This window comes from Hippopotamus amphibius, chromosome 5 (assembly GCF_030028045.1).
Source record: "Hippopotamus amphibius kiboko isolate mHipAmp2 chromosome 5, mHipAmp2.hap2, whole genome shotgun sequence".
In the NCBI taxonomy this organism is placed as follows: Eukaryota; Metazoa; Chordata; class Mammalia; order Artiodactyla; family Hippopotamidae; genus Hippopotamus; species Hippopotamus amphibius.
In genome coordinates this window covers 76,775,926-76,801,284 of record NC_080190.1, presented here as the reverse complement: position 1 = coordinate 76,801,284, position 25,359 = coordinate 76,775,926, and the positions used below count along the sequence as shown (strand labels likewise).

The following is a 25,359-nucleotide window of genomic DNA, read 5'->3' as shown; positions in this document are numbered from 1 at the left end:
GTCTCAGAATTTCCTTCCTTTTTAAAAAGGCTGGATAATATTCCTTTGTCTGTATATACCACATTTGTTTATTCATTTATCTGTCAATGGACACTTGGGTTGCTTCCAACTTTTGACTATTGTAAATTATGCTGCTATGAACATTGGTGTCCAAATATCTCTTGAGACCTTGCCTTCAATTCTTTTGGGTACATATTCGGAAAACAGAATTGCTGGATCATATGGTAATTCTTTTTAATTGTGAGTTGTCACGCTGTTTTCTACAGTAGCAGCACCATTTTACATTCCTATCAGCAACACACAAAAGTTCCAATTTCTCCACACCCTTACCTTAATGGAAATTTAAAAATCATAATTCAGTTCCGGGAAAACTTTTTAAGTATGTTTCGAACAACATGGACATGTGAATCTGCTTTTTCAACTGTAAATTTTATGAAACAAATATACATTAAGTATTCCCAATAAAAATTAAAATTCCTGATTTAAAAAAATATAGAGATGTGCTATAAGTGGAAAACACACACCAGGCTTCAAAGAAGAAAAAAAAGAACATAAAAGATCTCACTGATAGTGTTAAATACTGACTACCTACAAGATGATATTTTGGATATGTTGATCCAATTAAAACTATTAAAATTAATATTACCTGTGTTTTTACTATTGTAAATGTGGCTACTAGAAAAAATTTAAATTACATTTGTAGCTCACATTATATTTCTATTGGACAGCACTGCTAAGGGGTAGCTACCACTCCTACCACGTGATGAAAGCCATCAGATTCTGGAAGACAAGCTCCTTCTCCTGGAATCCTAATTGTTGTAAGCAAAACAAACCCTTTTCATCCTCTCTTCTGCCTTTGATATTTACATGCATCTTTCTTTCACTACAAGAGGAGTTCCTGAATGAAAATTTATATCCACTGTTACGGCAAAAAACTGCGCTATTATACCTAGTCCCCAAGTAACTATCTGGAGTTCAGGCTTGAGTATCCTATTTTCTCTGTTTTGCTGGTGCCTTCCATTACAGCGTCAATTAACTCCTGTGCCTGGGACATGGCTGGGGGCTGTGAGACAACACACCAGGGAAAGCTCAGGAGATGTGTTAATGTGTTTGCAGAGCCGAAAGAGGCATTTTCATTTCTTCTTCTTCGACTTGACAGTGGTTCCTTCTGTTTGTTTGTTTTTTATTTTTTATTTATTTTTTGTTTTTTTGACAGTGGTTCCTTGATACACCTTTTCCTCCTGTATCTTTGTGATTCTTACCCACTTACAGCTTATTTCCACTCTGAAAGCAGTCAGGAATTTTACTTTGGCTATGTGATGACAAAATAGTGGGACAAGACCTAGACCAGGTGTGGTCACTTTCAGTGACTGTGGCTACAATCCCAGTGGGGTGGGGGTGGGGTATGGGGACCCTGGAAGGAACCCTGAAATGTCAGGTAGGGAAGATCCAGAAGCTGGAATTGAGGCAGAAAAGCTGTTGTGACTACAGTTGTTGGGACTACAGTTCTTCTCATTACTGTTGCTCATACTGGGGTCATTCTAGATGCAAAAACCATCACCCCAGTCAAAAGCAAAAATAAGCCTGCTCCCTAAAGGGTAAATTGGGCATAAGTTTTTTTAAATAAAATTTTATTTTGGGAGATTTCCCTGGTGATGCATTGGTTAAGAATCTGCCTGCCAACGCAGGGGACATGGGTTCCATCCCTGGTCTGGGAAGATTCCCACATGCCGCAGAGCAACTAAGCCTGTGCACCACAACTACTGAGTTGAGCCCACAAGCCACAACTACTGAATCTGCGTGCTGCAACTAATGAAGCCCACATGCCTAGAGCCCATGCTCCGCAATGAAGAGTAGTCCCTACTTGTCAAAACTAGATAAAGCCCGCTCCCAGAAACAAAGGCCCAACATAGCCAAAAATAAAGTAAAAATAAATAAATAAATAAATAAATATAATAAAATAAATTCATTTTGGAATAATTTTAAGCCTTTAGAAAAGTTGCAAAGATAGTACAGGGAGCTCCTGTATACCCTTCATTGTTTCTCCTATATTTAATGTCTACATAACAATGGCACACTTGTCAAGACTAAGAAATTCACACTGGTACAATAATACTCTTATTAAAACTACAGACTTTAGTCTGAATTTTACCATTTATGTCCTTCTACTGTTCTAGAATCCAAACCACAATCCCACATTGCATTTAGCATACAAGCTTTTTATATACCAAGATCTTGCCCCATTTTACCATTCACATTGTTTGTTTTGATTTCTCACTAGAGTATAGGCTCTAAGGTTTTATATGGTTATGTATAATTCATAAATGTAAGTTTATTCATACTGGTGATGCCCACCAAAGATTACCAAACCACAGTTATAGTCAAACAATGAAGGGTTAGGTTATTAACTGCTATAGTGAGGGAGACCTGACACTATGGGGAACCATGGGACATCTCAGGAAACAGGTGTTAAAGAGGGTTTATTATAGTGTTTGGGCTCGTGTTAAGTGGTTTTGGGGAAGGTCCAAGCAAACAGGGGTCTGCTGTAGTGCTATCAGAAAGCAGGGGCAATTGAGTGACTCGCTTAATAATTTTCATTTGGAAAGCAATAGGAAAGGAGCAAGGCTAGAACTGTCATTGATGAAGCAACAGTCACTCACGTTAGCTATGGAGGGGATGTTTGGTCATTTTATGTGGTTGCTTTGTATATCTGTTTAGTCTCATTTTCTTCATCTTCCATCTAGTCAGAGACCTCATCTGACATCAAAATTCCATGACGTCACTTACGTTCATCAGGGCATTCAGGCCAGCTACCAACGGTGGCTCTGGGGGCTCCTTGTCTTCTTAGAGCTGAACCTGATCATAATTAAGACGGAAAGCAAAAAGACATTGCTTAGCAGCTTTTGCTACAGAATAGACAACTTTTGGTCCTTGACACTGCTAATTCCGACTGTGTATATATGTGCTTAACAAGTAACTCGTCACCAAGGGCTGGAAAATTCAATCCGTCTTTAGAGCAGAAACACAGCTACCCTGGATGTAGCAGGAACTCAAATGACACTGAATTGGTACGTGTTTCTTCCATAAGTGAAGGTCTTTGTGGCGACATCCTCTGCCCCAGCACTTTGTCTCTGAGGACCACGTCTGAGGCGAAAGCCCTGCTGTCTGAAGGAACCAATAGAGGGAGCCAGGTTGAGGTCACGTGACCGTGCGGAGCAGCGACCCAAGAGCTGAGAGCACAGCATGCGGCCGCTCCTCAAGTTCTGCTCTTGGAGCCGCCTTTATCTGTCTCAGGTGTTCTCGGTTCCTTCCTTCCTTCTCAGCAGGAAGTGACTCTCATTTCCTTCTATCACGCTGGTCTTCAATCCAGGCGTCCTTTGGACTCACTGTTTGGGGTACTCTCTCAGTCAGTATCTTTACAGGCTCAGGCGTGCCCCGAAAGCTCTGCCCCTCCCCCTCCTCTGAGCAGGGCTCGCCCACGTCGGCCGCTCCCCTCCCCTCCCCGCAGCGCCCCCGCTCCGCAGGCCCTGGCCCCGCCCTGCTCCTGGCCGGCCAATCCCCGGCTCCGCTCCGGGCGCGTCACACTGGCGCCCCCGTGGCCCCGCCCCCGGACGCCCGCCTCGGAGACCCCCGCCCCGGAGACCCCCGCCCCGGCGCGGTCTTTGCGTTCTTCCGGTGCGGTCTATACGTCCTTCCGGCTGGCTTTTGGAAGTAGGATTGCGCCGCGTCTTCCTGGAGAAGAAGGTGGGGTTTGGCGAAAACCCGGAAGCGGGGCGGGGGCGCGGGGCGGGGGCGCGGGGCGGGGGCGCGGGGCGGGGGCGCGGGGCGGGGGTGGCTGTCGTTCCCGGATGCTTGGGCACAGGACCGACAGGGGGCAGCGCACGCCGAGAGCAGAAGGGCTTCCCGCGGCGCTGCGTGCCCACCACGGGCGGGAGTTGTAGACTCTCGGCCGCCGCGCTCCTGACCACGCCCCTCGGAAGCCCCGCCCAGGGCTTCCATAGTGATGGTAAACCAACCTCCATTGCCTCAACTACAATTGCAGAGTTCCCCGCGTTCCAGCCTTCTTTAGGTGTTCAGAGGCACAGGGACGACCGAGGTTCTGGATGTGAAGAAGAGCGGGAGCGTGGAGACTCGGCGCCCTAAGTGAAGTGTGGGACAGGCGCCCTGTTCTAGACCCGCACACCTGGGACCGACTGGGAACTGGGCCCGCGGGGTTAGGGACGAAGAGTCTGCTATTTAGGAGTGGGGGAGTCGTTGCAGAGGCAGCCAAGAGTATCCTTGGCTCCAGTGGAGGAGTCGCTAGCCTACCTAGGGAGACAGAAACAAGGGGGGACAGAGGGTATGAGGTTGGGGAAAATCCCTCTTTTAGGGCAGGGATGTCGGGGAGTCCTGGACGAATCCGCACCAGCCTGTAGGGACAACCCTTTCAAGGGTGTAGACATGGTTGGAAAAATACTCTTTACTTTTATTTCTTAAGGCACGTACATTCACATATTTAAAGACTCACAAACTTGCACAAGGCTTTATTACTCAAAAACTTTTCTCCTACCCATTTACTGTTCCCTGAAGAAATATTTTCAAACCTTTGAATTTTTCTTTTCTGTAAGTTTTATTTCTTCCTTTTGTATGTGCATCTCTTTTCTGGGATCGTCCTTCATCAGCTTCGCTAAATTTGATTACTTCGGTCTGAAACATTTCCGGATTGATTTCCTTTGCCTCCTGGCCACACTTTGCTGCAGCGTGTGTGTAGTCAGCCATTTGCTTTTCTCTTTTTCTAGTCATACGCTTGACTACATTTTGCGCTGGTACCCTTTTGACAACTCATCTTGGAATAAGCGTGAATTCAACAGGTTGTGGTAATGGGTCCAGGGCTTTGTCAGACGCTCTCACATTTTTCTTTATTATAGATTTGAGTGTAGTTATTTTTTTCCCACTTTAAAAATAATATGACATATATGAGATATATTGTAAAACATATCTCAAAGGTGTAGAGAATACTACTCAGTCCAGGATCTGTGTATCCACCACTAATTTATTTATTTGATTGCTCTGGGTCTTAGTTGCGCCCGGTGGGTTCCTTAGTTGTTGCGGCATGCAGGTGGGATCTAGTTCCTTGACCAGGGATGGAAACCAGGCCCCAGGCATTGGGTGCACAGAGTCTTAATCACTGCACCACCAGGGAAGTCCCTTCACCACTAATCTTAAGAAATAGAACTCTACCTGGTCCTCATTCTCTTCAGATCTGAACACTGATCTTGGTGGTCATAAAGGGAGGATTAGCAGTAATGAAGCTGTTCTCGTAGTGCTTATGGTCTGCTATATAGTATGTAGGCTAGTTTCCAACAACGTGTAATTCTCGTAGAACTTGTTTCCTCCTCCCCTGTAAAATGGCGTAATCTTAGGCTTAAAGGGAGGCTGTATGTGAAGCTTGGGCAGTTGGTACAGTGATGCTGACTAATATTTTTGTGTTTGGGAGGGATTTATCAATGGCTTTCTTGCCTCTTGATTGAGAGTGTTCCTTTTTTCTAAGATGTGTTACCAATAAAGCTGTATTCATCTGTGATTGTGGATCTACAGGCTTGGGAGAGAAACTCTATAGGAAGAGACAAGCTAAGAGAGGTGGAAACCTTGACCTTTGTGGGGTTTTTTTTTTAATTTGCTAATGTTGGTACTTGGCATATAAGTGACCAATAAAAGACTCCTGGATGTAAAAAAGAAATAGAACTCCACTTTTATCTTATGACCCTTTGTGTGATCCCGATCATCCCAGCTCCCCTCATCAATGTCTTAAATTTTATGTTTGTCGATTACTTGCTTTTCTGTATAATTTGACTAAAATTGTATCCCATAGAAAAATGAATAGTTTTGCATGTCTTTGGATTCTATATATGTTGTTTTCATACTCTATGTTTTCTTCAGTGCCTTTCTTTAGTTAATCAACCTTGTGTGTTGTCTTTGCAGGATTATTCCAAGACCAAGCATAAAGCTGTAATATTTTTTGCTGTTTTATAGTATTCCATTTAGTAAGTGGGCAACAACTTATTGCTCCCCTGAGAAATAAGGGACTTACATATAGGTTTTTTCCAGTTTTCAGTATAATAAACAGTGGGGCTTTGAATCAGCACATATCTTCTGGGGGCACATGTGCCAGACTTACTTTGGGCTTTTATACCTATGATGGAATTTTTGGGTCATAGAGTTTGGCCACATTCAGACTTGATCACATAAGGACACTTTCTAAAACAGTTGTACCAGTTATCTCCCTAACCCCAATGGGATTGCTAGATTATATAATGAGTAAATATTTAACTTTACAGGAAATTACCAAACTTTTCCAGAGTGTCTGTACCATCTTGCATTCCCATTAGTAATGTATTGAGAATTCTTGTTGCTTTACATCTTCACTAGGACTTGATATAGTCAAAATTTAAAAAAATGTTTTAGCTATTTTGTAGGAGTATATTGCCATTTTTTTTAATATATATACACACACACATATATATTTACTTATTTATTGGCTGTGTTGGGTCTTCATTGCTGCATGCAGGCTTTCTCTAGTTGCAGAGAACGGGGGCTACTCTTCGTTGTAGTGCATGGGCTTCTCAGTGCAGTGGCTTCTCTTACTGTAGAGCACAGGCTCTGGGCATGTAGGCTTCAGTAGTTGTGGCATGGGGGCTCAGCTCAGTAGTTGTGACTCGCGGGCTCTAGAGTGCAGGCTCAGTAATTGTGGCACGCGGGGTTAGTTACTTCGTGGCATGTAGGATCTTCCCGGACCAGAGCTTGAACCTGTGTCCCCTGCATTGGCAGGTGGATTCTCAACCACTGTACTACCAGGGAAGCCCTGGCCATACTTTATCATGCTTTAATTTGCGTTTCACTAGTGGCTAGTGATGTTGATTATTTTTTCACAAGTTTGTCATTCCTCCAGCCCTTTTAAGGTATCTGATCAAGTGTTTTGTCCATTTTAAAAAACTTTCCTTCCTATTGAGTTCTAACAGTTCTTTATACTTTGTAAATACAGGTCCAGGTATGTGATTGCAAAATTTTTTTCCGGTTTTTAGCTTATCTTCTATTAACAGTGTTGTAGAGAAAAAGGTTTTCATTTTGATGAGGTCAAGCCTGCCAATTTTTTTTTTTAATGGAGTTTGCTTTTGGTATTATATCTAAGAACTCTTTGCATAATACTAAGTCTTGAAGGTTTTTCACCTATATTTTCTTTTAAAAGTTTTACACTTTCACATGTTACATGTAGATTCATTGAGTTTTTTGTTTTTGTTTTTTTTAATAAGGTGTGAGGTTTAAATAAAGGATCCCTTTTGTTTTCTTGCATATAGATATATAATTGTTCCATCACCATTTATTGAAAAGACAACTTTACCAAATTTTGTTTGCTCTATTGTAAAAAATCAAATGGCTGTATTTGTGTGGGTCTGGATCTGGACTCTACTCTGCTCCATTGGTTGATTGATTGATATTTTAAAATATTTACTTATTTATTTGGTTGTGCTGGGTCTTAGTTGCAGCAGGCAGGCTCCTTAGTTGTGGCATGTGAACTCTTTAGTTGCAGCATGCATGTGGGATCTAAGGGATTGAACCTGGGCCCCCTCCTTTGGAAGTGCAGAGTCTTAACCACTGCGCTGACCAGGGAAATCCCTGTCCCATTGATTTATATGTGTATCTTTTCATCAGTACTGCATTATTTTCTTTGTAACTATGCTGATTTCTAAAATTGTGTAGTCTGAGTTCAGCATTATTCTCCTTTTTCAAAATTGTTTGGCTATTCTACTTCCTTTGCCTTTCCGTATAGATTTTAGGACAATTTTGTCTATATCTATAAAAAATAATGCTGAGATTTTGGTAGAAAATATATTAATCCTATAAACCATTTTGGAAGAGAATTGACATCTATCTTCACTATGTTGAGTCTTCCCATTTGTGAACACAGTATGTCTGTTCATTTACTTAAATCTTCTTGGATTTCTTTCATAAGCATTTTGTAGTTTTTAGCTTTAAAAGTCCTACTTGTCTTATTAGATTTGTTAGATACCTAAGTAATTTTAATTTTTGAACTATCATAAGTGGTATTGTGTTTTTTTGTTGTTTTGTTTCATTTTTTGTTTGTTTGTTTTATTTATTTATTTTTGGCCATGGGGATCTTGGTTCTTCGACCAGGGATTGAACCAGTGCCCCCTGCAGTGGAAGCATGGAGTCTTAACCACTGGAAAACAAGGGAAGTCCCGGTATTCTGTTTTTCATTTAGATTTTCCACACATCTTATTGTTAGTACATAGAAATACAGTTGATTTTTGTAAGTTGATCTTGTGGTCCACAACTTTGCTTAACTTATTAGTTCTAGGAATTCTTTCTTATACATCTCTTGGGATTTTCTATGTAGCACATCATATAATCTGCAAATAGGGGGTAGTACTTCTATTCCAATTTGTATGCTTTTATTTCCTTTCCTTGCCTTATTTTGCTTAGTTGGATTTACAATATGATGTTGAATTAGAGTGGTGAAGTGGACATCCTTGTCTAGTTCCTAACCTTGGAAAGAAGCATGAGTTTTTCACTATTAAGTGTGTTAGCTGTAGTTTTTGTAGATGCTCTTTATTAAGCTTAGGTGGTTCCCTTCCATTTCTAACTTGCTGAGAGTTTTTATCATAAACGGGATGTTGTATTTTGTCAAATGCCTTTTCTGTGTCAATCATACAATCATATAACATTCCTTCTTTATCCTGTTGATATAATACATTACATTGATTTTCAAATGTTGAACCAGCCTCATGTATCTGTACTCTGCTTGGTCATGGTGTATAATTATTTTTCTATATTACTGAGTTCTGTTTGCTAATATTTTGTGAGGGGCTTAGCATCTGTATTTATGAGGGATATTGCTCTAGTTTTCTTTTTTTTTTGTCTTTGGATTTGGTATCAGGGTGTACCTGACCTCATTAAATGAGTTGGGGCAGTGTTTCCTCATCCATTTTCTGAAAGAGATTGTTTAAAGTTGGTTTTAATTCTTCTCTAAATATTTGGCATAACTTTTACAGCAAAACCATGGTCTGGAGATTTGGGGGAGAGCTTTAAAATTATAAATTCAATTTTTTAATGGTTATAGAGCTGTGCAAATGATCTGTTTTTCATGTTGGGGGAGCTGTGGAAGTAGCTTTTTGAGGAATTGGTACATTTCATCTAAGTTGGCAAATTTATGTAAGTAGACTTTATAGTTTTCCCATATTACCCTTTGAGGTTGTTTTGCCAAAATTGGAATATTTTCAGTCATTATTTCTTCAGATGCTTTCCAGGCACACAATCTTTCCCTTTCCCTTCTGGGATCCCATGATGTGAATGTTAAATCTTTTGTTACAGTCCTGCAGGTTCCAGAGGCAGTGTTCATTTTTTGCTGCTCTGTTTTCTCTTTTCTCTCTCATTCAGATTGGATAGTTTCTGTTGTTCTTTTGAAGTTCTGTTGAAGTTCTCTGACTTTACCCCCACTCTGTTGGCTTCACTCTGCTTTTGAGCCCATCTAGTGAGTTTTCAATTTTGTAATTATATTTTTAAGTTCTAGAATTTTTACTTGGTTCTTTAAATCTTCTGTTTCTTTGCTGAGTTGTACCTTTTCACTTGTTTGAAATATGTTCATAATTGTTCACTGAAGCATTTTTGTAATGGCTGCTTTAAATTCTTTGTCAGATATTCCAAATATTGGTGTTGATGTCTTTTGGTTTCCTTTTTTTTTTTTTTTTTTGCTGCGCCACGTGGCTTGTGGGATCTTAGTTCCCTGACCAGGGGTCAAGCCCACGCCCCCTGCAGTGGAAGCTGGAGTCCTAACCACTGGACTGCCAGGGAATTCCCCCAAAACCCATCTTTAGCAAATTAAAATAAGAATCATCTGCAAAACATAGAAAATGCTAGTTTCTGCGTGTCTCAGTAGGTCAACAAGAAGCTCAAGTGATTCTGCTGCAAATTAAATATTGATTATAATTTGAGAAACACCAATGAGACTATCAAAAAGACCAATTTAATGAAGAATCAGCAGGCTCCTAGGAGATATATTCTTTCTTTAGGTTTAGGACAGATTTTGGTTTTTTTTTGAGGGGGGGGTGATGTGGACCATTTTAAAAGTCTTTATTGAGTTTGTCACAGTATTGCTTCTGTTTTTTTTTGTTTTGGTTTTTTTGGCCTTGAGGCATGTGGGATCCTGGCTCACTGACCAGGGATCAGACCCGCACCCCCTTCATTGGAAGGGGAAGTCTTAACCACTGGACCACCAGGGAAGTCCTTAAGACAGATCTTAATATATGAATGGAGATTGGAGTTATCTACCAGGAGTAGAGCCATACCAGATAGATCTTTAGTCAGTCCTGTCTAAATAAATGGTTCTTGATCTGGTTCAGGTGAGAGGGAGGGCTGGCAATTTGCCCTTTAGAACCTTTGGCTTTTGTAGACATTTTGATTGTCATGACTACGAGCAATACTACTGGTATTCAGTGGATACAGGACAAGGATGCTGCTAAACATACATTGTGCAGCATAGTCCCCAAAACAAAAAAATTATCTGGTCCCAAGTGTCAATTTTGCTGCTGTTGAGAAAGCCTACTCTAAATCCTGTGTTACCTGAAAACTAGGTTCTCCTCTTGGTGGGTGTCAAGCCAAAAGACACAACCAAGCCAAAGATCAGGAGAAGGAAGGATTTATTACTTACAGCAAGTAAGTAGAACACTGGGAATCTTTCCCAAATCAATATCTCTCTGAGCAGCAAAACTGGGAAAGTTTTAAGCTAAGGGTACATGCATATTCATGAAGGGGCTTGAACAGGTGAATTCGGTATAGAATTGGGGCAAAGGTTGAGAGTCCAAACTTTAGTTGATTGAAATTGTGAGCATCAGAAAAGGTGAACATCGTCATCCCTTAGGTTCCAGTTGATCTGGTGGTTGAGCCCTCAAGAGGGGTATAAATTCTGCAGAACAGTTCAAGAAAATGCCTGAGGCTAATCTTTATCATTGAACCAGAACTGGGAGTCTTTACAACTGATTTACTATCTTTGGTATTGTTGTCTCTCTTGCCTGATAACAGTTTGTTCTTTTGTTGCCTTAAATCATTAATACTGAGACCTGTTCAAGGGCAAGCATTGTGGTCAGGCTTAAATTCCAAAATGGCTTAGGCCAAAAATGGTTTCTCTTATGTCAAGAAAGCCATGCCTAGTTCTCTTCGTCCAGGCATCCCCTACCAAATCCGCTTACACCTGGACTAACAAAAGATTTTGGAATTAAGAGAAGAGTAAATGCTGGCAAGATTTAAGAGACATAGCTAAAGCTGTCTAACTCTTTTTCTTTGGGAATTATGCAACACCCACACCACCACCAAAAGAAATACTAAACTTTGTGGCAAGAGATAAGGGAAGAGTATAGGACACAGGAAAGCCCAAGAAACTCCCCTTACATCTCTTCTGTGAGGACTGATCCATGTTGATGACTATTTGCACGGTCTTGTAGGTCCTTGTAGAAAGTAACCAACAAGGAGAGCTTGTATTTGTATAGCACTTACGTTTATGAAGCACTTGTACGTTCCTTAGCTTCTTTGCCTTGGGAGGTAACCAGAATATATGAGTTTCTTGTGGCTGCTGTAACAAGGTACCACAAAGTTGGTAACTTAAAACCATAGAAATTTATTCTCTAATAGTACTGGAGGCTAGAAGTCTGAAATCAAGGGTTTGGTTGGGCTGCAGTCCCTGCGAAGGCTTTAGGGGAACGTCTATTCCTTGCTTCTTTTGGCTTCCGGTGGCCGTCAGCATTTTTTGGCATGTAGTGGCTGTATCTCTCTCTGCTCTGTCTTGCCACTTTTTCTTTTGTGTATGAGTTTCAAAAATCTATCTTTCTCTCACAGGCAGACATGATTGCATTACGGTGTACTCATAATCCACGGTAAGTTTCTCTCCAGATCCTAAACTCAATATAATCTTTTTCTATATAAAGTAATATTCACAGGCCCCAGGGTTGGATTAGGATGGGAACCTTTCCTTCATGTGCCCTCTTTTTTTTTTTTTTTTTTTTTTTTTTAGCCACGAAGCATGGCTTGTGGGATCTTAGTTTCCCAATCAGGGATTGAACCTGGGCCCATGGCAGTGAAAGCACGGAGTCTTAACCACTGGACCTCCAGGGAATTCCCAGTGAACCTTTCCTTCAGAAGGGTACCATTCAGTTCATTACACAGGCAAAAGTGACACCCCCCTTCCCCTGCCATTTTACATTATTTTACTAGGTCACATGGCTTTTAAAAAAATTTTTGGCCACACCAGCTGGCCTGCAGGATTCTAGTTCCCCAACCAGGGATTGAACCCTGGCCAGCAGTGAAAGCGCCAAGTCCTAAGCTCTGGACCACCAGGGAATCCCCCACATGGCTAATGAATTTTGGAATTTGGCTTTGAGCCCAAACCCTAGTCCCATCTTTTATCACTGTACTGTAAATCATAACAAGAAACAAAAGTGAGAAAAATAATAGCTAAGACCCAAAAAGAGTACAGAGGAGAAATAGAGAAGAAGAAAACAAAACTAAATTGCAGACTTGAGATTTTGGACAGTAAGCAAAAAGAAATAACTGCTGTGAAAAAAAGGCCAGTAGGTGAGCCGGGGCAGTTGCCATTAATGAGTAATTACTGCCCTCTGGGGGTTTTCTTTGTCATCACACCTGTGGCTTAGTGTTCCAAGCCTGGAACTATCTACAGTGGAGATAATACTACCATTTACTTGTAACAGTTGGCTCAGTGCCTTGCAAATAATAGCATTTCATCATTGGAAGGCACCATAAATACCAACCATGGTTATTAGTTAACATCTTTGTGCTTAAGTTCTAAAAGGACTGTTGATTTGATATTTTTATAAACCTTGCAAATAGTTACTTGCCAGATGACTAAGAGTGAAACAGAGTGGGGCCCTGTGGGGCTCCCAGGCACTGAAACCCAGTGGGGCTTGGGCACGGAGGCCTTCTTTTGTCTGCCATTTCTTATAGGCAAGACTAGCCTCCGTGACCTTCCCTCAGTTCCAAAGGGTGGATTTGAATAGTTGCTAATCAAGGGAGGAGCAGCCAAGAAACCACCTGAGGCAAAATTAAAGCGACCAAAGAAGCTCATCAGAGAGAAACCACCTGAGACAAGATGAAGGGACTGCAAGCCCTGCTCACACCTTAATCCTGTCAGAGACCCCACCTTTGAACCACTGTTATAAAACCCTTCATCAAATCCTCTAGGGTTGAGACACCTAGTTTTTTGAGGCATAAGCCTGGTGTGTCTCCCTTTGCCTGGCAAAGCAATAAAGCTGTCCTTTTCTACTTCACCCAGAACTGTGTCTCTGGGATTTGATTCAGCCCTATTGCACAGAGAGGCCAAGCTTTTGGTAACAATACTCTCAAACAGTGAACTGTGCAGCTTTCATTTTTATTATTTATTTATTTATTTCATTGCGTTGGGTCTTAGTTGTGGCACTCGGGATCTTTTTTAGTTTCAGCATGTGGGATCTTTAGTTGCGGCATTTAAACTCTTAGTTGTGTCACGTGGGCTGTAGTTCCCTGACCAGGGCTGGAACCCAGGCCCCCTGCATTGGGAGCACGGGATTTTAGCCACTGGACCACCATGGAAGTCCCCAGCTTTCATTTTTTCTACTCTTTGTCTACTGAGACAGAATACTATTTTCAGACCAGCTGTTCTCAGCTTCGGGTGCACTTTAGAATCACTTGGGGAACCTTAAAAACCATGCTGTTCCTGCCCACCCGAGACCAATTAAAGAGCAACCTTTAGGAATATGACTGAGAGAAGGGGTACTCAAACTTTTTTATTTATGTTTTTTAGTTTCACATTCTCATTTTAAAATTGGTATCTAAAATTTTATAAGTTTAAAGACTTGTAAAGTAGTAAATTTCTGGCATATTGTAAATATTGACATAAAAAGATAAAAATCAAATCACTTCTTTAAATGTAAATAATGGGTTGTCATTACCATCATGCAACATGTGATAAACTTCTTACCACTGGGAAATTTCCCATCACCCTTTTCCATTCCACTCTCTCTACAGAATTTTATCATGTATATATATATGTATATATTTGTGATATACATATATATACATATACATATTTTTTAGGGTTTTAGCATATATATATGTATATGTGTGTATATATATATATATCATATATTTTCATGCTTTAATGTGTATTATTACCCTCTCATAATTCTCTGAAAAAAATATGTGTATAAATTTGGATTGAAATTTTTAAGATTTTCTGTGACTACAGGCTTTAAGTACTTAATATTCCTGGATTGTGGGATCATTATAATACCTATTAAAACATAATTAATAAAACAGCATTAATGTATTACAGTTTTTAAAAAAATTTTATTGGAGTATATTTGATTTACAATGTTGTATTAGTTTAAGGTGTACAGCAAAGTGAATCAGTTATACATATACATGTATCCACTCTTTTTTTTAGATCTTTTCCCATATAGGTCATTACAGAGTATTGAGTAGAGTTCCCTGTGCTATACTGTGGGTCCTTATTAGTTATCTATTTTATATATAGTAGTGTGTATGTCAGTCCCAATCGCCTGATTTATCTGTCTCCCCCTTACTCCCTGGTAACCATAAGTTTGTTTTCTATATCTGTGACTCTACTTTTGTTTTATAAAGAAGTTCATTTGTAGCCTTTATTTATTTATTTACTTATTTATTTTATTGGCTGTGTTGGGTCTTTGTTGCTGCACACGGGCTTTCTCTAGTTGTGGTGAGCAGGGGCTACTCTTCATTGTGGTGCATGGGCTCCTCATTGTGGTGGCCTCTCTTGTTGCGGAGCATGGGCTCTAGGCACGTAGGCTTCAGTAGTTGTGGCACATGGGCTCAATAGTTGTGGCTCACGGGCTTAGTTGCTCCGTGGCATGTGGTGTCCTCCTAGGGCAGGAATCAAACCCATGTGCCCTGCATTGGCAGGCAGGTTCTTAACCACTGTGCCACCTAGGAAGTCCTGTAGCCTTTTTTTAGATTCCACATATAAGCAATATCACATGATGTTTGTCTTCCTCTGTCTGAATTACTTCACTCAGTATGACAATTTCTAGGTCCATTAGATTACAGTTTTGAGTGGACAAAACCTAAATTTCCTTTAATAAGTGAGAGGATAAAATAAATATGGTATATTCATACAGTGGAATGTACAGCAATAAAAATGAATGAAATATTTATATATATGTTAGTATGGATGAATTTGAAAAGCATCATGCTGAGTGAAAGAAACCAGACATATGAGTGTATACTCTGTGATTGTGTTTATATAAAAATCCTAGAAAATACAAACCAAATCTATGGTGATAAATAGCAGGCTGTTAGTTGATTGGGGCTGGCAGTGGAAGGAAGCATGGACTGTAAAGGGTCACGAGGAATTCTTAGGGATGATGGAAATGTTCGGCAGCTTGAGTGTGGTGTGAGGTCACAGGTGTAATCATTTATCAAAATTCATTGAACTGTACAGTTTAAATTATACATAAATAAGATCGAAAAAAATATGATCCAAGTTTTTATAAATAGTAAAAAGTACGACTTTATTGGAAATATGCAGAAGAATGAACCCTTACTCAGGGATTAATACGCAGGGATTAAAAGAGACTAAAAGTCTCTCATGTTTGAACCAAAGCTAATAGGCCACAGTAGATTCACTCCCCTCCCCCATTTCCCTATCTGATCTCGTTTCCTCTTCTATCCCTAACTCACCTCATTCTACTCATGTCTCATCTACCAGGCCATGTGTCCACCTCTGGGGCATGCTTCACTTCTTCTTCTTTTTTTTTTTTTTTCAGTTATAAGAAAAGATGTTTATTAAGCAGCCATTCTGTGGACCTAGAACAATTGATGAATTGTCACGATCTCTTTTTATGTGTATATATATATTTTACATCTTTATTGGATTATAATTGCTTTACAGTGTTAGTTTCTGCTGTACAAAAAAGTGAATCAGCTATGTGTATACATATATCACCTCCCTCCCACCCTCCCCATCCCACCCCTCTAGGTCATTACAAAGCCCCCAGCTGATTTCCTGATCTCCCTGGGCTATACAGCAGCTTCCCACTAGCTATCTATTTTACACATGGTAATGTATATATGTAAATGCTACTCTCTCAATTTGTCCCAGCATTTGCCCCCTGCCCCGCCCCGTGTCCACAAGTCCATTCTCTACTTCTGCGTCTCTACTCCTGCACTGCCACTAGGTTCATCGGTACCATTTTTCTAGATTCCATATATATGCGTTAATATACCGTATTTGTTTTTCTCTCTCTGACTTATTTCACTCTGAATGACAGACTATAAGTCCATCCACCTCACTACAGATGACTCAGTTTCTTTCCTTTTTATGGCTGAGTAATATTCCATTGCATATATGTACCACATCTTCTTTATCCATTCTTTTGTCAGTGGACATTTAGGTGCTTCCATGTCCTGGCTGTTGTAAATAGTGCTCATAATTCTCTTCTTTAAGTCTTTTCTCAGGTGTCATCTTTTCAATGAAGCCCATATTGAACAACCCTCTAACCTGACAATTTCCATCCCATACTCCCATCTCTTCCATGCCTTATTTTTCTTTACTCTGTAGACAGTAACTCCTTTAAATACTGTGTAATTTACTCATTATGTTTAGGATTTATTGCCATTAGGATGTAAACTCCATGAGGGCAGCAGTCTTTGTTTTGTTCTCTGTTGTACCTAGAATAGTGCCTGGCCCATACTTAGCCTCAGTAAGTGTTGAATAAAAGAATGAATGAAAAGAGACTTAAAACTGAGGGCTTTCGGGTCTTCTTAGGTGGCGCAGTGGTTGAGAATCCACCTGCCAATGCAGGGGACACAGGTTTGATCCCTGCTCCGGGAAGATCCCACATGCTGCAGAGCAACTAAGCCCGTGTGCCACAACTATTGAGTCTGAGCTTTAGAGCCCGTGAGCCACAACTATTGAGCCCATGTGCCGCAACTACTGAAGCCCATGCACCTAGAGCCCATGCTCCGCAACAAAAAGAAGGCACGGCAATGAGGAGCCTGCGCCCCACAACAAAGAGTAGCCCCTGCTCACGGCAACTAAAGGAAGCCTGCGTGCAACAACGAAGACCCAACACAGCCAATAAGTAAATGAATAAATAAATTAATTAATTAAAAAAAAACCCTGCGGGATCTTAAATACCACATTAAAAAAACAAAACAAAACAAAACTGAAGGCTTTCAACTTAATATATATTTGAGTCAACAAGATTCCTCCTTAAACATTTTAAACCCTTCTCAGGATCCTGTCTGAAACAAAAACAAAACCAAATAACCTTCAGTTTGAAGAGGTTGACTAAGTGTTTTTGAGATAAAACAAGCAGGTTATAAAGAATTCCTTGATAATCCAATGATTAGGACTCTGTGCTTCCATTGCTGGGGTCCTGGGTTCGATCCCTGGTTGGGGAACTAAGATCCTGAAAGCCTTGAGGCGCGGCCAAAAACAAAACAAAACAAAAAACAAGCAGGTTTTGAATACTGTGGAATTCAGGACTACTCAGTATAGCCATCTGATGAGCTAACGCAGGGTCTTGGGTGTGAGGCAGGATTCTCTAAAGCTCAGCACTCACTCTTCTTCCTTAGAATGAGAGTGTCAGACCTAGGAGGAAAAGTAAATTTGAGGGAAAGTAAATTTAGGATGGTTGTATAGATGTGTTGAGTTGCTCAGCTTGAAGTGAAATACCATTATATGGGGGGACAAAATTCTTACAGCCTCTAAATAGGTGATTCTTCATATAAACTGAAATAGCAGACCAGATATGAAGCATAATAGGAGACATCTCTGAAGTAGGAGGGGTGGGGCCAAGGATGTTGAACTTCCTGTGGGGCTTCTGTTACATTTCTTTCCTCAGGAGAAACTGGCCCAGCTGTGGGGTTGTCAGCATTTAAAGGGCCTACGGAACCCTGGAATAGATCAAGTAGACAACAGTCTCTAGGAGGTCAAACCCAATAGCCCAATTAAGGGTGAAGGTGAAATGTACAGTATTCAGAGGGAATGAAATGGTGAAATGTACGGTATTCAGAAACAAATAGAAGCAACAGTAACACCTCAGGAATCCAGTTCCTGGGTTTCTAGGGCAAAGGCTGGGTAGCATGTCAAGAAGGGTGGGGTGCAAGCAAGGACTGCAGTTCCAGCAGCAACTATCAAGACACTATGGGCCACCTGCCAAGGCAGAGGACTTGGGTTTGATCCCTGCTCCAGGAAGATCCCACATGCCGTGGAGCAACTAAGCCCATGCACCACAACTGTTGAGCCTGTGCTTTAGAGCCCGTGAGCCACAAGTGTTGAGCCCATGTGTCACAACTACTGAAGCCCACGTGCCTAGAGCCTGTGCTGCGTAACAAGAGAAGCCACGGCAATGAGGAGCCTGCACCACAGCGAAGAGTAGCCCCCGCTTGCCGCAACTAAAGAAAGCCCGAGTGCAGCAACGAAGACCCAACACAACCAATTAATTAATTAATTAATTAATTAAAAAAAAGCAAAGATAAACCATCAAGAACATTTAAAGAAGCTACTTAGACAAATAACTTATCTTAAAAATATATAGTGTCAAAAACATTTGTTGAGGTTTGAAAAGAAAAGAAAGCATTGGAAAAGTACACTTTCAAGGGCATGGAGAGGTAGAGGATGGATTAAAGAGATTAGAATTCATCTTCTAAGAGGAATAAAGGACGCTGATCACAGGATCTACCTGCAAAACAAAATCACAAATTGATACATGCCCTTACTATATTGGATGCATAATTTTGCTGTCTTTCCTTCCCCCACCATTTCATTCTGTTTTGTTGTTATTGGGTATGTGTTTTATTTTGGTCAATAGAGTCCACAAACCACTATATTGCAAAAAAAAAAAAAGACACTATGGGGACTTCCCTGGTGTCATAGTGGTCAAGACTCTGAGCTCTCAATGTAGGGGGCCCGGGTTCGATCCCTGATTAGGGAACTAGATCCCACATGCATACCACAACTAAGCACCCAGCCTGCTGCAACTAAGACCCAGTGCAACCTAAATAAATAAAGTCAGAAGTCTAACTTTGACAGCAATGTTGAAAGTCAACATGGCATTGTGAGAGGAGCACTTACCTTTTAGTCTTGTTTGAAGCTTAAATTCGTTATATTTATAAAGCATTTAGAACAGTACCTTACGTAGTGAGTGCTACTTATCAGGAAATGTGTCTTATAATAGAACAAAATTTTTGAAAATGCAGTGCCTAAGTCCTCACTCATTTAATATGTAATATTGTATTATAATTTCCTGAGTAAAATATAAATTTAGAAAGTTGATTGAGTAATTTGAACTTTTAAAATTGTAGGTGAAACAATGTTGATGGATATGAAAGATATTACAAAGCTGATAAGTAGTGGTATAAGAAAAATGTATAAATGTTGCATGTGTATTTACACTATTTTATCTGTCATATCTAAAAATAACAAAAGAAATATGTAAAAAACAAGGGGCAAAATACAACTAATGGTGAAATAGACTTCAAGAAGAGAAATAAAGATAATTGACAAAACAATGAAGCTACAATACTCATGCATTATCCACGTGAACTACAGTATATATAGAATACACAGAAGTGTATGAATGGTCACTTAAGGGAACATCTATCTCATATGTTCACTGAGAAGAAAAGTGCCATCATCCAAATAGAAGTAGGTTAAAATGTTCTTAAGCCATAAATTGTGCAACCAATTATTTTGTGCTCATAAATCCAGCCTTCCGTCAGTGAATAACTGGATGAATCTGTTGCATTTCCGTTATAATTATTAGAAAATGATATAGATAGCCTCAACTTCTAAAGGACCAAAACATGAATATCTGTAGAGGGGCTTGCTTCCATTAACAAATTTTTCAGTGAACAGTAGCCAGATTTTAGGTCTCTTTTGAGCTTGAGCTTGAGCTTGAGGCCAAATGGCATGGCTGCATTCCCCTCTCGTAGATCCTCAGGGATTGAACACAGTGAGAAGACTTTAGTTCATCCCAGTTGTTAGTTCTCTGGTTACCATAGCACAGTCTCTCAGAGACTGGATGGAGAATCTGCTGCATCAGAATCACCTTTTGTGCTTGTTAAAAAAAAAAAAAATACCAGTGGGCCAAAGACTTTAACAGACACCACCCCACAGAAGATATACAGATGGCAAATAAGCACGTGAAAAGATGCTCCTCATCATATGTCTTCGGGGAAATGTGAAACAAAACAACCATGAGATACCACTATATAACTGCTAGAATCTGAAAAGGCTATGTACTGTATGATTCCAAATACATGACATTCTGGAAAAGGGAAAACTATGGAGACTGTTAAAAGATCAGTTGCTTCCAGGGGTTAGGAGGGAAGGAGGGATCAAAAGGTAGAGCACAGAGGATTCTTAGGGCAGTGAAACCGCTCTGTATGATACTGTAATGGTGGATACACATCTTTATACATTTGTTCAGACCCATAGAATGTGCAACACCAAGACTGAACTGTAATGTAAACTACAGACTTTGGGTGATAATGATGTATCAATGTTCATTCATCAATTATAACAAAAGTACCACTCTGGCAGCGGTTGTTAATAATGGGGGAGGCTGTGTGCAAGTGAGAGAAGGAAGTATATGAGAAATCCCTATACCTTCCTCTCATTTTTTCCTATAAGCCTAAAACTGCTCTAAAATAGAAAGTCTATTTAAAAAACAAAAATCCCTACCAATTCCAGGGTCCAACCCTAGATCTACTGAGTCACAATCTCTAAGGATAGATTGCCGAGACCAGCTCGGCGACTCGAGGTGAGTGACGGGTGCCGCAAGCTTGAAGAAGACACAGACACAGACTGAAGAGAAAAGTGGGACCGGGGGGCTCAAGACCTCTCGGATCAAGAGCCCTGCTGATTCATCCCAGGTTGCTTTTATTGAGTTCGTGGGCTAACATTCTCAGGTTACACTCATAAACAATCAAAGGCCTCACATGACTGGGGCAATGATCCTTGTTTGCCTCCTGGGTCCGAGCTGAGCAGGTGTGGATTTGAGCTGGGGGTGGAGAGCAAAACAGTCCTGGGGGCAGGAGACCTCTCTCAGATATTGGGGGTCTGTGCCCCACCCGTGTTGGCCCCTCTGCGACTGTGCCTGTCTTAGGTTGTTCCTCCCTTGAGGAATCTTACCCGTCTCTGGCTAACCAGTCATCCTCCAGGGCCAAACACGGTGATATAAGGAAGGTTCTATGCACCACCCCTGTTGGCCCCTCTGCGGCTGTGCCTGTCTTAGGTTGTTCCTCCTCTGAGGAATCTTACCCGTCTTTGGCTAACCAGCCATCCCTCAGGACCAAACAGGGTGATATTAGTCTCCATGCCCCGCACCCTCAGCTCCTCCACTGCTCAAGCAGGACATTCTGAATCCCATCGCTCGGCCCACATACTTCAACATTTTCAATGTTTCAAAAAGGTTCCAGAATGTCTTCCCACAATAGATCTCCTAGATTTTCATTTTCAGCAAGTAAGTCAGATGATTCTTATGCCCCCTAACATTTAAACTCTACTTCCCTGGAGGACTTAGATATGCTTCTTCCTCATGTGAGGCTGTCCAGTTCAGGAAAGCTTAGTACCCAGCTGGCTGAGCCTGATGGCATCAGAGGCTGACAACAAATACTTCCTTCCAGCAAATACTCTTCCCCCCCTCCCTTGCTTTGTTAACCTCAAATGGTGGTGTAATACACATACTGTTCCACAGTTTGATTTTTGTTGTTGTTGTTATTGTTGTTTTGCATTTAGCAATGTATTGGGACATAGAGAGCTTTTTTTTTTAAGTACTTCTTTGATTATTATTTTTTGCTTGTAGTTCTTTTATTTTTTTAATTGTTATTTTTTACATCTTTATTGGATTATAATTGCTTTACAATTTTGTGTTAGTTTCTGTTGTACAACAAAGTGAACGAGCTATATGTATACATATATCCTCTCCCCTCCCTCCCACCCTCCCCATGCCACCCCCTCATCCCACCCCTCTAGGTCATCACAAAACACCAAGCTGATCTCCCTGTTGTACATAGCAGCTTCCCACTAGCTATCTATTTTACACATGGTAGTGTGTATATGTCAGTGCTGCTCTCTCACTTCATCCCAGCTTCCCCTTCGCCCCCAGACCCCGTGTCCTCAAGTCTGTTCTCTACATCTGCATCTTTATTCTTGTCCTGCCACTGGGTTCATCGGTGCCATTTTTAAGATTCCGTACATATGGGTTAGCATACAGTATTTGTTTTTCTCTTTCTGGCTTACTTAGCTCTGTATGTCAGACTCTAGGTCCTGCTACCTCACTACAGATAACTTAGTTTCATTCCTTTTTATGGCTGAGTAATGTTTCCTTGTATATATGTGCTACATCTTTATCCATTCTTCTGTTGATGGACATTTAGGTTGCTGCCATGTCCTGGTTATTGTAAATAGTGCTGCAATGAACAATGGAGTGCATGTGTCTTTTTGAATTACGGTCTTCTCAGGATATATGCCCAGTAGTGGGATTGTTGGGTCATATGGTAGTTCTATTTTTAGTTTTTTTTAAAAGACTGCCCTGTATTCCACTGTATGGCTGTACCATAACTTTTAAATTTTGTTCCCTAATGATAGTTCCTAAACATTTGCCATTATAAAAAATGCTACCATAAATTATGTTGTACATGCATGTGTGTACATATCATTTTGCACCTCTGTGAAAGTCTCTGGAGGATAAATTCCTCAAAGTGGAATATGCTGGACTAGAGGTATATGCATCTGTAGTTTCCATCTGTGGTGCCAGATTGCCCTCCACAGAGATAGTACCAATTACACACCTGCCAGCAATATGTGTGTCCTACATTATTTTTTAATGGCTGCATATTATTCTGTTGTAGGGATTACCATAGTTTGTTTAATCTGTCTCCTATTTGAGGACGCTGAAATTGTTCTCTATCCCACATTTCTCTTGCTCTTAAAGCCACACTGTTTGATTGTCCTATGACTAAACTACCCAGCAGGAGGGCTTTGACGATCTTGGGAGGATCCTTGCTGCTGACTTATTGTTGTGATTATCATAACAACAGCACTACAGACTCTTTTCTTAAGTGTGTCTCCATCTATGATCTCACTTTTGTGGCGAGACCTCACCTCTAGCCCCTGGGAATTTCTTCTGTGAACCCAGCAGGATGACATCCCTTAAATCAAATTCCAAAGCTTTGAAGCAGATCCGCAGATCAGGGCCCCCTAATGACTGATTACACACAGCTCTGACCCCACACAGCTTCAAGCTTGTTGTTTTCTGCAGCTTTTCATCCCTGCATCCTGAAGATGAGTCCATCTCTTCCCCAGTGGGAGAGCAAACAGTGGAGTGGGAAGAGCGGTGGTGCATGTCCCCAGGCTATGCAGAGGGGGAACACTCTGATCTCTGCAGTGACTTGTTTGCAAATGCCTTTCCCTTCATGTCAGAGGACCCGAGAGAGAAGTGGGAGTGGGGACAGCTCTGGCACCTGGAAACTGAAGGTTCATCTGCGTGAATCAGTATATGAAGTGGTTTTTGCTGAGCATCTCCAGCTTGTATTTTAGTACTGCTCTAGCCTCAGACTTGGATAGTTTCGTACTGTTTGTGAAAGAGTTCCCGAATATTTAGAGGTTCTCAGAGATGGTGGTCTTGGGATGCAGACAGTTCTCAGAAAAGAGAGCTACCATTCCAGCCATGATGACCTTTTCTGGTTAATCTCCTTGTCTTCTCTGTCCTGTATCTGGTTAGAAATCAGAGTGAGATTGAAATTGTTATTTTGGCCAGAGACACATGAATATTTAATCCTACCAAAGAATAACCAAGAAAGGCATATAGTCAAGGTAGGTTAGCAAAGGAAAGCAGAGTAACATTGATTGGTATAGTGCTTTTGACCCCTAATATAGACAGCGCACATAAAGTTGTCTATAAAGAGGAGGCCTACTCCCACCCAACTTCACCCATCCAAAGATCCCAAACCATGGTTCCAGTGTGCCACAAAATGGCCATGAGGAAAGAAGAGGGAGGAGAAAATGACTGCAGCTTACTTCCTGTGAGCATGGACCCTGGACCTTTACCACGTTAGCAGCTTGGAAGGAAGGCAAAAGAGAGCCACACTTCTGTGGATGCCCTATTGGGGAAAAGCATGTTCCAGGCAGGGAGACAGTAAGGGCACTGAGGCACCAACATGCTTGGTGTGTCCAAGGGACAGCTTCTAATCCGTAGATTTTATTTAATACATGATTCTGGCAGGTGTTTTGGATTGCAGTTGATAACTATGGATTTAATAATTTTAAACAGTGGCTTTCATTTCTTGGTTGAACTAAGACTATTAAGAACTTTGTTTTGTTTTGCTGACATACACTTATTCCTCTTGGCATATAAAATTCTGAACATCAGTGATGTCATTCTTTTCTTGATCACCAACTATGATGGTGGTATGATTGGGGGGACCTTGTAAAGGTAGATAACAAACAAAGAAAAGTCAACTTAACAATACTGGCAATAAATTAAGTGCTTTATTGGAAGTCTCTTGGATCCATAATTTGTGTAAATGATTTGTAATTTAATTGATCATCTGCTTTCCTGATCATTACATGAACCACAGGAATACTTAAAACTACCGCACTCTGTTATGGAGAAAAAAATAATGCATATCAAGAGGTCTGAGTCAATAACATCTTGGCAAAATTTGATCCTGAATGTTAGTTGGCCACATCATTTGAAGTAGTTTTGGTGTCCAGTTCAGTGGATTTTCCCAATTTTCCGTGAAATTCAGATATCCGTAGCTGTTCACCCTGGAAAACTGCAGCTAGATGCAGTCTTACATCAGGCTCTGTTTCAGTGTTTCTTGAAGGTAGTTTATTCCATAAACATTAGAGGGCAGCATTTGATAGGGATTTCAAAAAGACCGAATTCTCCACGTCAGACCTGCCTGAATGCTCCCTTGGGAGCATCCCAGGATCTTTTCTCTTCTTTTCTGGTTCCACTTCTGATTTCAAGCCAGGAAATGCCTTTCCCTATGGTTTTCACTGCCCACTGCCCTCTTCTTCCTCAAGGGACACAGCGAGCTGGCTGGAGTTCATAGTGGCTTAGTGCTCAGCATCCCTTCCCCCTCTTTAGGATGGGGCCAAAGGAATGCCGAAAACTCTTATCTCCCAATTCCTTTATGGTTAAGATTCCAGATGTGATTTATGTTTGTCCAATCAGATGCGCTTGTGGGACCTTTGGAAGACAGATATGTACACAGAAGGGCACTGTTGCTGCTTCTGTTTCCTGCAGGCAAGACTGGTGCAGAGGG

General features: G+C 41.0%; 1 non-coding gene across 1 annotated transcript; it reads left to right on the top strand.

Annotated features, from left to right (window-relative positions):
* The first annotated feature begins 5,213 nt into the window (after nt 1-5,213).
* On the top strand, nt 5,214-5,348 carry LOC130854706 (small nucleolar RNA SNORA61). Its single transcript, XR_009054145.1, has one exon. It is a non-coding gene; the product is annotated as a small nucleolar RNA SNORA61 (small nucleolar RNA).
* Nucleotides 5,349-25,359: the final 20,011 nt, after the last annotated feature.